The sequence below is a fragment of the Mytilus edulis genome, chromosome 4 (assembly GCF_963676685.1).
Source record: "Mytilus edulis chromosome 4, xbMytEdul2.2, whole genome shotgun sequence".
Lineage (NCBI taxonomy): Eukaryota > Metazoa > Mollusca > Bivalvia > Mytilida > Mytilidae > Mytilus > Mytilus edulis.
Genome location: NC_092347.1, coordinates 42804471 through 42816838, shown reverse-complemented (window position 1 = coordinate 42816838; position 12368 = coordinate 42804471). Strand labels below are relative to the sequence as shown.

At 32.5% G+C, this 12368-nt stretch overlaps 1 long non-coding RNA gene across 1 annotated transcript; it reads left to right on the top strand.

The window, feature by feature from the left end:
* Window positions 1-9124: 9124 nt before the first annotated feature.
* LOC139518445 (uncharacterized) lies at window positions 9125-10593 on the top strand. The gene is made up of 3 exons (XR_011663345.1): window positions 9125-9171; window positions 9850-9941; window positions 10409-10593. It is a non-coding gene; the product is annotated as an uncharacterized lncRNA (long non-coding RNA).
* Window positions 10594-12368: the final 1775 nt, after the last annotated feature.

Here is a 12368-nt window from a genome sequence, read left to right as displayed (position 1 = left end):
TGAGAAGAACTAAAATATGGGTCAAGTGAAATGACAAGAAATGATGGGTGTATTTGATTACAAGTTGCTAACTTACTTATTCCATTATACTATGTGTATCAATAAAATCATTCATAGTTTAATGACAAAATATTTAAAGATTAAAAAAAAGTAGATGGGGTTGATTTTAGCATTAAGTCTATATCAGGAAACAATGCGTGTTCAAAGAGAAAAACATGCATGCAGTGTATGCTCCCCTCCGTCATGCTTCAATACAATAGGACGAAATACGTTGAGTTGGGTCGGTTATGTCGAGTAAAGTCATTTCATTGGAAATCTCTATTAAGATGTCTTTATTGTACAAAATGTATCTTAATGACATAGCGATATCACATAATAGTTTAGTAAAATGAAAAAGCAGTATGAAAATGCATCTATTTGTTATATCAAGATTTCTTAATAGTATGAAATACTATCTTCATAACAAAGTGAAATGACAGAATAGAATGAAAAGGCAACTCCATGTTGTGTCCAAGTGTCTATATAGTATATATATTTATCTTAGTGATATTGAAAATTAACAGAGTATTATAGTCAAATGCCGTTATTGTATAAAACATTAGCTTCATGATATATCTCTACCCTTAATAATATGGTTATTGTTATCATAAGGCAGCCGTAGCGTTCCATAAAGTTCTATTTTGGTGTGTTGAATCATTGGCACTCATACCACATCTTCCTATAGGTGTAATACCACCAAATCGTGGTACGTCACATCCGGTTGTATACGACAGAAGGTCGAAAAAAATATTACCTTGAATTTGACAGTTGTAGGTTATTAATCCTACATTTTATTGCAGTAAAAACATTTCTGTGTCATAAACATATGTCTTGGGTATTTCAAAACGCCATTATTTTTTATTTGGGATTTCTATAGAAAAAATTTGTAATCTTGAGGTTACATGGTGACTAGACCTTGAACACAGATAAAATAAGGGGAGAAATTTGGTCGGGTAACTTCCAATGATGGTTAGTTATTAGCTCACCTGGCCTAAAAGGCCATGTGAGCTTTTCTCATCACTTGGCGTCCGTCGTCGTCGTCGTCGTCGTCGTCGACGTCGTCGTCGTCGTCGTTAACAATTTTTCAAACATCTTCTCCTCTGAAACTACTGAATGGATTTGAATGAAACTTAACATGATTGTTCCTTAGTATATCCTGCACAAAATGTGCGCTTCGATTTTTGATCCGTCAAAAAACATGGCCGCCGTTACTTAAAATAGAACATAGGGGTCAAATGCAGTTTTTGGCTTATATCTCAAAAACGAAAGCATTTAGAGCAAATCTGACATGGGGTAAAAATGTTCATTAGGTCAAGATCTATCAGCCCTGAAATTTTCAGATGAATCAAACAAACCATTGTTGGGTTGCTGCCACTTAATTGGTAATTTTAAGGAAATTTTGCAGTTTTTGGTCATTATCTTGAATATTATTATAGATAAAGATAAACTGTAAACAGCAAAAAAGATCAGCAAAGTAAGATCTACAAATAAGTTAATATGACCAAAATTGTCAATTGACCCCTTAAGGGGTTATTGTCCTTTAATGACAATTTTTCACAATTTGTTCATCATATTTGCTAACTTTAAAAAATCTTCTCCTCTGAAACTACTGAATGGATTTGGTTAAAACTTAGCATGGTTGTTCCTTAGATTATCCTGCACAAAGTGTGTGCTTTGATTTTTGATCCGTCAAAAAACATGGCAGCCGTTACTTAAAATAGAACATAGGGGTCAAATGCAGTTTTTGGCTTATATCTCAAAAACGAAAGCATTAAGAGCAAATCTGACACGGAGTAAAAATGTTCATTAGGTCAATATCTATCAGCCCTGAAATTTTCAGATGAATCAAATATCCAATTGTTGGGTTGCTGCCACTTAATTGGTAATTTTAAGGAAATTTTGCAGTTTTTGGTCATTATCTTGAATATTATTATAGATAAAGATAAACTGTAAACAGCAAAAAAGATCAGCAAAGTAAGATCTACAAATAAGTTAATATGACCAAAATTGTCAATTGACCCCTTAAGGGGTTATTGTCCTTTAATGACAATTTTTCACAATTTGTTCATCATATTTGCCAACTTTAAAAAATCTTCTCCTCTGAAACTACTGAATGGATTTGGTTAAAACTTAGCATGGTTGTTCCTTAGATTATCCTGCACAAAGTGTGTGCTTTGATTTTTGATCCGTCAAAAAACATGGCCGCCGTTACTTAAAATAGAACATAGGGGTCAAATGCAGTTTTTGGCTTATATCTCAAAAACAAAAGCATTAAGAGCAAATCTGACATGGAGTAAAAATGTTCATTAGGTCAATATCTATCAGCCCTGAAATTTTCAGATGAATCAAACATCCAATTGTTGGGTTGCTGCCACTTAATTGGTAATTTTAAGGAAATTTTGCAGTTTTTGGTCATTATCTTGAAAATTATTATAGATAAAGATAAACTGTAAACAGCAAATATGATCAGCAAAGTAAGATCTACAAATAAGTCAATTTGACCAAAATTGTCAATTGACCTCTTTAGGAGTTATTGCCCTTCAAAGACTTTTTTCACAATTTGTTCATCATGTTGACTTACTTTAAAAAATCTTCTCTTATGAAACTGCTGTATCAATTTCAGCCAAACTTAGGCTAAATGAGTTTCAGAGTTTCAGAGTATCTAGTATAAATTTTATATTTCATTTCCTTGTATGTCAAGAAACATAGCTCCTATGGCTAAAATAGAACATAGGAGAAAATGATTTTTTTTGGCTTTTGAAGAAAATAGGACGATTCAAAGAACATTTAAATAAATTGAAAAGACAAAATAATCATTGATGAGAGATTAAACCAAAAAAATTCAGGTGAGCGATTCAGGCTCTTGAGAGCCTCTTGTTTTCTTATATGCAATGAAATGTTATGTGAATTTTTTTCTATAGTACTGGGCAGGATAAAACTTTACTCATGTCAAATATTTCTTTATTTGAAACAAAGATAAATTCTGCACATTTTTTAGCTCACATGGCCCGAAGGGTTATGTGAGCTTTTCTCATCACTTTGCGTCCGTCGTCCGTCGTCGTCGTCGTCTGTTAACTTTTACAAAAATCTTCTCCTCTGAAACTACTGGGCCAAATTAAACCAAACTTGGCCACAATCATTATTGGGGTATGTAGTTTAAAAATGTGTCCGGTGACCCGGCCAACCAACCAAGATGGCCATCATGGCTAAAAATAGTACATAGGGGGTAAAATGCAGTTTTTGGCTTATAACTCAAAAACCAAAGCATTTAGAGCAAATCTGATAAGGTAAAATAGTTTATCAGGTCAAGATCTATTTGCCCTGAAATTTTAAGATGAATCTGACAACCCGTTGTTAGGTTGCTGCCCCTGAATTGGTAATTTTAAGGAAATTTTGCTGTTTTTGTTATTATCTTGAATATTTTTATAGATAGAGATAAACTGTAAACAGCAATAATGTACAGCAAAGTAAGACCTAAAATTAAGTCAACATGACCTAAATGGTCAATTGACCCCCTAAAGAGTTAATGTCCTTTATAGTCAATTTTTAACAATTTTCATAAAATTTGTAAATTTTTACTAACATTTTCCACTGAAACTACTGAGCCAAGTTCATTATATATAGAGATAATTGTAAGCAACAAGAATGTTCAGTAAAGTAAGATGCACAAACACATCACCATCACCAAAACACAAATTTGTCATGAATCCATCTGCTTCCTTTGTTTAATATTCACATAGACCAAGGTGAGCGACACAGGCTCTTTAGAGCCTCTAGTTTGAAAAGTGCAAATTTAACAAAGACTAATAGGGAAAAATCAATGGTTGTATTACACCTACATCTATTAAGAAACTATGCGGGCATCATTTCCATAGAAATACCCAAACGAGGACATAGCTTATAAGAGCACTAGTGGTAGGGTGAAGTAATTGTTCTTCTTTTAATGTATCCTTGATATTTTCAGACACACCTTGGTGTAATTCTGAAAGTCTTAACATAGACTTCAATTTTTCTGCGGCAGATAAGGCATCCCCTATATTGAGTTCAGAGCTAAACTCTACATTTAATATCCCTTTGCCCAACTGTGTCTGCATTGTAAGGTGTCACAATATCTAGTTAGTTCTGGAGTTTGGTAAGCATTAGAGACAATCGTGGGTAAAAGTGATCGGTAAATGTAGAGGATGGGCTACATGAGAAAGGCTTTTTCTTATGGAAGAGCAAATTATCACTAACAATCGTTATCAATGAACTGACAGCAAGTTCAAATTCTAATTTTTCAGTAACTGTTTTACCTATTTGCACAGGTGTTGACTTCAATACGTACTTGGTAATGCATGGATAAATGATTACTCACATTAGTTAGCACAACTTAAAAGACTGTCAACACGTTTAGAGGACCCAGTTTTGTGTAGTTTTCTGGATATTTTTAAAAAGTTTTCTTTTTACACAAAAAAACTGTTTTCACATTCAAACTACAATGAAGAAACTGGGCGCGAGATTGTATAAAAGTGTCAGGTTGTGAGGATACATGTCGATCAGTTTGGTCACATATATGGATTTCTGTTGTTTCTAATTTAAAGTTCCCCAAGGGTGACTGGGTAAACGAAATATGGTCACTTTGTCTTCTCCCGACCGGCAGTAAAATGAAGTGGGGCGTCCGTTTGGCTGTGCGGGATGTATCAAGTTCGCAGTCAAGTCCGGTCAGAATTGGGACGTTAACTCTGTGTAAAGAAAGTGCAACGTTCTTTGCACGTTAAGAACCCTTGCAACAACTCTTTTTGGGATCCGTAGGTGGCCTGTTGCAATGGAAAATTTCTGTCCCAATCCAATATACCATCATTTTCCAGTGGCAGTCCAAATTTTCGCGACCATCATCCCGAATGGCGAATAATATGACAAGACCTACCTATTGTTTTGTTTGTTAACGTGTTCTCAGCCTGAACATGCATGAGATATTTGCCACTGGACGTTAAGCAACCAACAATCAATCTAATTTAAAGACGCAACAATTTTGGTGCAAGTACATGTAACATCACCATGATTTGCCCATGGAAAGTAACATATCAAGAGAAGTTGGTTGTAGCATCACCTTGTCACACACCAAATCTCAAAAGTACTTTTCCCCGACTTTTTGCATGCATAATAATTGCTCTGAGGTTAAACATTGACATACAATGTATTTTCACACAATATATGGTCATTATTCGAAGGATTTGGTTAACTTTTATAAAAAGTTAAAATTTTATTAACAAAAATATAACTTATTTACAGAAATAACACGAAAGAACTACTATATATATATATATATATATATATATTCAAATCACTCAAAAATAAATTAACTTCAAAATCTACATAATCACATCGGAACTATTAAATTCATAGTGAAGGAAAAAATAAATGGTGGAGCTGATTGACGGGTAGGAAATTTCCGTAATTTAAAAAGGTACAAATGATGTTTTTATTTTAGAGTTTTTGACAAATTGTTTGGAAATTGCCAAACAAAATTTGCATGCAGTATCGCAATAATATGTTTTGTCCTCTCAAATGTCAAATAATGTTTTTGAATCATATGCTTTCTCGTTTTCAAAGAAAAACGCGTTAAATTTCTATCTAAAAAAACAGACAATTTTAAGTTTGAAAGTTTTACTTGGAGATGGTATTATATTTATGTCTTCATCATCCCGATGATCCTTGATGATATGTGCATAGAAAATATTTACGAAAATAGCGGGAAATTTAACCAAAAAATGTATTTTTGGTTAAATGGGAACTACCCAAAACCGTAAATTGAGGGGTACCCCCATGAAAGGGATAAAATACAAAAATGTGAACATAGAAACTTTTTACGACCAGACGGAAATTAAAATATAGATATTATTCTATCATTTAAAACAATTTGCAGCCGTGTGTTATTCCGGACCATTAAATTCGTTAACTAAGCGCCTTTTTCGATGTCAGTTGCAGTACTATTGCACTTATTCCTCGAACGCCAACATAATTTTACAGGTAAAATATAGGTAGATCAAGGGATGTTGCCATTCAAGAAATAAACCACTTTGTAAATGTAAGTCTAATTAAAAGTTTCATCCTTAATATAAACAGCTTTGTTTAATTTGAGTTGAAAAGTTCATCTTGTCTTTTTTTTTTATCAATCTCAGTAATAGGGTATTGTATTCTTCTTTTTGAATATCTTCAGATCATATAAAACATCATAGCATGAAAAGCATTATGATTAATGACTATGATAGAAGTTCAGTTATGTTCTTCGTATGTGGTATTCATTTTTGTCTGATTTGTGATATTGAAAATGAGAGATGTATAAGGCGATTGTCATGGAAATACTTGTAGTCAACCAAATACCAATTAAACAATAAGTTTGTGTAATCATTCATTATAATTTGAGTATATATTTATGATTATTATGCTAATAATTCTATAATTTTTCGGTCATTGTATGGAGTAAAAAAACATTCAATGGCGGCGACATAAGACATTATCTTATGATGTGGATTTGACGGTAAATGTAAGCCAACTAATACGTTTCAACATGAAAACAGCATTAGAATAATGAGTTGGATGTTTACATTTATTTAAGGTTATTGTATGGAATAACAATGTTGCAAGTGATGAAAGTAGTTAATTTTGGAATTGTTGCTGTACTGCTGTTTTTTCATGGTTGCTCTATTTACATATTGGCTAGTACAAAAGAATTAAGGAAAAATCGTTTCATTGTGTTAGTTTTATACCTAAGTCTCAGTGATATAGCATTGGGTCTAGAATTCATCTATCACAATGTTCTGCGTTTAATGGATTTGCAAGGTGCGACATTCCAATATCAGTGCATGGTGATACTGCACCTAGCTTGTGGAACATTCATTTGGTCTCTTATACAGACTTTGTTGATTTGCCTCGAGCGACTTAACGCTACATTTACAATAAAGAAAGGATTATTGGTGCATTTAACCAGTAACAAATGTGTGGTATTTTGTTTTACACTTTGTCACTCCATTGCTGTGTTGAGAATTGGTATAGACATGATTGATGGACCAGTACCGTGTGACCCTAAAAACTCCACTATTCCATTGATTCTTTTTACACAGGATATTCCTTGTGTTGGTGTTGTGGTTTCAATTATCTCTTGTTACGGTGTTGTGGTTTACCGGATGACCCATCCGCATAAAAGTGTTCAAACAAGTGGAGTGACCACTAGTCAGTCGGCAAAGAAAATGGCAGACAAAATAAGAATGCGCAAAAGTATAATTACCCTTGGTTTGATTATAGCACTTGTTGTGGTGGTACTTCTACTACGTGGTATTGCTTTATTTATGTTCTACATGGGAAATGAATCTAAAATAAATGATACTCTATTTATGATTATCAACAATGTGTTCATTATGCTAAATCCTTTGCTAGATCCCGTTATCTACATTTTGAGGATCAAGACGTATCGTGACCATCTTCGATGTAAATGCATAAAACGAAATTCGGTTTCTGATGTGAGCAACTTAGCTACACATTCTTAAAATGAGTATACTGATTAAAACGAAAGCATCGGATGAACTATCTTACAAAACCAACGTGTTTTTTCTTCTTCTGAAAATATGGATTTCATAAGATTCAAAAATAAAATAAAAAAACACATTTAGAAAGTACTCTTGGCTTAACTGATGTTTCAAATATCTGAAAATCATAAAAATGCAAGAAAGGAGCGTCAAAATTTATATGTAGTGGCAATAGGATACATATACAATATACAGCCGTTCAAGTCAACCGTTTAATAACATTAATTGAATAACAAGTAGTGGTGATAAAAGACATATACGATATGAAGCTGTTGAAGTTAATTATTTGATAGCACCTTCTAGAGACTATCTCCCGAGCCGACGTAAATGACGTATTGACGTTGAAAAACGAAGGTGTAATTAAAGAGGAACAATGTTTGCACTATTTCCACGACATACTGTGCTCGCAAAAGAAAATAAATACAATTATATAGAATATAACCCAGCAGGCACTCAACGTTTAATAAACGTTGAAATGAGGTTGAAATGTGATCAACGTATATTCAACGTTGAAACAACGTAACATTTTCAACGTTGAGGAATGAACCAACATTCAACGTTGAATTAACGTTGATCATTTCAACGTTGTAATTGAAACGTTGATTCAACATTGAATCAACGTTAACTTATTTACTCATAGTAGGCCTATATAAAAAAATCATTATCAGAAGGCAATATATGCATAACTGTAGAAGTATATATTTATAAAGAAAAGAATGAAAAAGAGTTTCGGGTTTCACAAAACAGTATAGTACTAACTATTGGTCACTATTTCAACTTGAGTTTTGGGTCACCGTGACGGTATGAGAAAATGGGGGGGGGGGGGGGGGGTTAGTCGTTTGATACTAAATTTCTAGGGAATAAGAAATATAATTTATTAATTTCATTTCACATAACTTTAATTTGAACATAAAGATAACATGTAAAGAAATTTAAAATAGTTGATTATCAACATTGATCGCGATTTCTTTCATTCATATTTTCGCGGGATTTGAACAGGAAGTTAGATTGCCTATGCGCATTATTCAAACACGCACCTTTCCTGTATTTGAAAAAGAACAACAAAGGAGGCCCGAGACCACAATTAATTCCTCTATTAGTTCTTTATAACGTTTTGTCTCATAAAAAAAAATTGAACTGTTCTTTTTGGCAGATCTTTTGTGTGTGTAATGTACAGTACAAGTCCAAAAATATGTCCAAGTTTCAGAAACATTGCATGTTTACAACTTACAAATTTAGCCAATACACATCCATACCCCTATGGACAAGTCAAGAGATGTTCCGAAAACTGTAAATATCACCTTTTTGCACCTGACCTAATCACTCTTTCCATATCAAAATCAGTTAAAATAAAACATCTAAAAAATTATTTCACCTTTCTTCTTTCATTTTCACCTTATAAAAGCTAAGAAATGTTTGAGAAAAGGAAAGAAAAAAATTTAAGAAGAAATACACTTAAATTAAAGGGAACTATATTCGTGAACAACGAAAAGTGGGGTCATTAATTGTGGTCTTGGGCCAGGACGAAGTCGAAAGAGAAACTTCCCGTTTATCACGTATATTTATGGTATGTAGATGTTTGCATGTGGCTATCACTGTTTGTTATAGTTATGAATTGTGTTTAGAAACTCTGAATTGGTATCATATTGCACAATTAGAGAAAATTATAAAGTCAACATTGTATTCCAGAAAACAGATGAGAACACATGGAAGGTCCATCATATAGAATTTCCCCCGAGGAATTTCCTCCAATTATACTATTTCTAAGAGCATTTAATGTGGAAAGCATATTTAGTTTCATTTTAAAGTTTAGGTAAAGATTGTTACAATTATTATGCTTAAAGATTCATATAAGAAAAAGGGGGGATAAGCAAGTGTTTACATTATTTTGCTCAGGTAAATTTCCCAACATGTTTACTTTATAGTTTATACTATATATATGCGATAGTTTTAGTTTAACTTTAAGTCTTGGTAAACCACATACTTTTTGACGATCATATTAAACAATGAATTTCAACTGGACAACAAAGTATTGAATTTGAACGATCATGGAAAATTGATACTTTTATTGTTTTATTTTTACAAAAACAAGTCAGTCTGAGCCTTAAATGATCTTCAGGTGATCTCTAACTCTGTGTAATATGAGAAATGCTTGTTTACATTAATTTGTACGTAACCTGGTTTTGAATGTTATAGCAGTCCATTATCTGAGTGATATCATGAACATGTATTATTTATTTTACAGAAGCTTGTCAAACAGATCAATGGCTAAAAGGCATGACGTGGAGCAAAATTAAAATTCAGTTTTGGGAATTCCAGTCTTTAAAATCATCAAAGGTAGGTTTTTTGTCTGTATAGCTATATACCATTTGTGTTCAAAGATTAATCTTTTGTTTATTCTAATTTTGTTTACCTTACATACTATATTATGTTTGTCTTTAATTATACCAAAGCTATTCTAGTAGAGCTCTTTATTTTATGTTAATGGAATTGTGCAGTCATTAATAAAAAAAACCGTTTTACTTAGGTAAGGAGTTTTCATTGTTATCAATAACATAGTGAAACCCACAGTCTTACAAAACTCAGGTTAAAGCTTCTTCATTAACAAAAAAACTACTAATAGTAAACATTAATGTATATATTTTTATTAATGATTATCTTATTACAATATGTGCTTCGTCATTATGGTTTTATTTATTTTCAATGCTTCTAGAAACAAATTGAAAGTGGCTCAAATTTAAAATATTTTTTCAGGACATACAATTTATATTTATTATATATATATATAATCTGATTTTTTTCAGAGTTTAAATATACTGCAAGAGTAAAAAGATGTCACTTGGAAATACATATCTGATAAAGACCTCTCCTGCTTAAAATTTACCGCTGAAAGATCCCGAGGTGGTGGACGAATGATGACATGCAATAAGGACAAAAAGAGACAAATATAACAAATGAATTTATAAAATAAATCTTGTATCAAAAGAAATATCATTGTATTACTATTTTTGATATTATTGTTCCTGAGTGAATAAGTATTAATGTAATGGTTTTTGAGGGTAATATCTAACATATATGTATATATAATCAAGGACCTTTGTTTTTTGTGGATAGTTGTCTGGTTAGCAGTCATGCAGCATCTTCTTATTTTCGTAAATTTTGCGATCAACCTGAACACACATTGGATCTAATAATGTCTTCACTCTTCCTAGATATATATTTATACTACTTTCAAGAAGGGTTTAACATTGGATGGTCGTTTAATAAAAACTACTTTGAACTTGTGAGAATTGTTTAGAACTATTCAACATCTTCTTTCCTTTCTGTGGTGTCAGGGAATAAAGTGTATGTCTTAGTTTTTATGAAAACTGTGCAAATTCATTGAATGATTTGTCTTTTTATAGCTATTCACAACAAGAAAAACTATACAAGTAAGAATATATCAAAAATGATAGGTGTCCACTTATAAATTAAATAGATAATTATGTCTATAGTTATTGTTAAATACAAGTGGACACACACAATCATTTCAGCTATTCCTTCTGCCAACAGGATTTTAAGATGTGACTTTTATGGTCTAGAATTTTTACTTTGTACACACACCAAATGTTGTTTAAAGTAACAGTTGATGTATTTATTTAGATGTCTTCCATTTAACTTATCTATTTTGTTCATATGTGTATTGGTGAGAGGGAAAAACATTAAAAAAAACATGTACACACACACTGCCTGTTTACCATCTAACAACAGCAAAAATTTGGAAAGCAGGTAAAAAATGTGGTGTTTGTAGCTTTATCAACTACTATTCAACCTTGAATCAACGTTGAATGGATGTTGAAACTTCAACGTTGAAATGACAACGTTAATTCAAATTTTCAAAATCAAACATAAATTTGACATTGTTTCAACGTTGAGAAACAACCTTGTTTCAACGTTGAATCAACGTTGAGTGCCTGCTGGGAAGACACAGATGATGCCCCTATTTGCAAGTAACATTATAAAGGAATATAACTAAATTGAATTTCGTACTTGCTCTCCGGTTGTGGTAATAAGCATTATGTATAAGTTTCAAAACATTTGGTTGGGGCAAACTTGCATTAGAGAATGGAAACGAAAAATTCATCAACTTTCCATTTGCAAAGGGACAATATTCTAGAACAGAAAAGTTACGCCACCAAAATTCAAACTTAATCTGCGTTTTGTGTTAATAAAAATCGTGTGTATGATGCATGACAGTCTGTTGAGACAAACCTAAGTTGGAGAACGGAAACAAAATATTCCGCATATTTTTTTTCAACTTTTAAAGGGACATAACTCTAGGACGGTAAATGTGACAACATCCATATTTATTGTTATATATCAATATGTATGGTCAGATTATGTTTCTGTTTGTAAGAGAGAGTTGTTCCCCTTTTGTCAGTATTTTGTATCTATGTGTGTGACGTCATCTTTGTCTGATTAAAATGTAGAAAATGGAGATGTGTTTTTATGTGTCCGTATGTGATCGCCTCCGTCCATGCTACACGGGGTATTCCCCTAGTCTGTAATATGGTGGGGACCCTAAACGATCGGTGGATAAAGATTTATACGTTTTTTGGAGTTTTATTTTTTTTGGATTTTGATATTTTTACATTCGAAGTTGACCGACCGTTCCTGATGGATCCTGATCTATGCGGTCCGCCATGATGCTAGCATTGAACACTTTTAATTAGTTTTACAAATTTACAGCTGAACGTTTATTATAGTTTTTATTACTATTGTACC